Below are 1180 nucleotides of genomic sequence, written 5' to 3'. Positions count from 1 at the left end.
CAGGAATGTTGCCCAGGGGTCTCCTGCACTACATCTGTTTTCATATAAAAGGCTACGCAGTGAAGATCAAAATTCTCTTCTTTATTAGCAATTAGGTAGCAAACAGAGGAATATTTAGAAAAAACATTAAAAAACCCAGATTTTGTGCAGTGTATTTTTTAAATGCTTTTCAATGTGGCTGTTATTTGCTGCTTCTAAACTGTGACAAGATGCTGTCGTGATGTTTAAATAGTTTTAATTTTTTAAAGTTCATGTACTCTTTGAACAGGAAATAAAGCCGTTTTGCTGTAGTTTTGGTAACTGGCTGAACCGAGGTTATGAGGTGTTTTATCACCTCTGTGCCTGGCAAAATCTTGGAGCAGATTCTCCTGGAAGGCATGCTAAGGCACATGAAAATCAACAAGGTGCTTGGTGACAGCCAGCATGGCTTCACTAAGGGGAAATCCTGCCTGACCAATTTGGTGGCCTTCTATGATGGGGCTACAGAACTGATGGACAGCGGTAGAGCAGCTGATGTCATCTACCTGGACTTGTGTAAAGCGTTCGACACTGTCCCACACGACATCCTTGTCTCTAAATTGGAGAGACATCAATTTGATGGATGGACCACTCGGTGGATAAAGAACTGGCTGGATGGCTGCACACAAAGAGTTGTGTTCAATGGCTCAATGTCCGGCTGGAGACCAGTAACGAGTGGTGTCCCTCAGGGATCGCTGTTGGGACCGGTCTTGTTCAACATCTTCATCGCTGACATGGACAGTGGGATTGAGTGCGCCCTCAGCAAGTTTGCCGATGACACCAAGCTGTGTGGTTCGGTTGATTCGCTGGAGGGAAGGAATGCCATCCAGAGGGACCTTTACACACTTGTGAGGTGGGCTGATACCAACCTCATGAAGTTTAACCATGCCAAGTGCAAGGTCCTACACCTGGGTCAGAGCAATCCCAGGCACAGCTACAGGCTGGGCAGAGAAGAGATTCAGAGCAGCCCTGTGGAGAAGGACTTGGGGGTGTTGGTCAATGAGAAAATGAACATGAGTTGGCTTCAGTGTGCGCTTGCAGCCCAGAAAGCCAACCGTATCCTGGGCTGCATCAAAAGGAGCGTGACCAGCAGATCGAAGGAGGTGATCCTGCCCCTCTACTCTGCTCTGCTGAGACCTCACTTGGAGTATTGTGTGCAGTT

The sequence above is a fragment of the Neopsephotus bourkii genome, unplaced genomic scaffold (genome assembly GCF_033783945.1).
Source record: "Neopsephotus bourkii isolate Nb327-2 ecotype Australia unplaced genomic scaffold, CSIRO-AGI_Nbou_v1 NB_882, whole genome shotgun sequence".
NCBI lineage: Eukaryota > Metazoa > Chordata > Aves > Psittaciformes > Psittacidae > Neopsephotus > Neopsephotus bourkii.
This window is presented reverse-complemented; position numbering follows the sequence as displayed.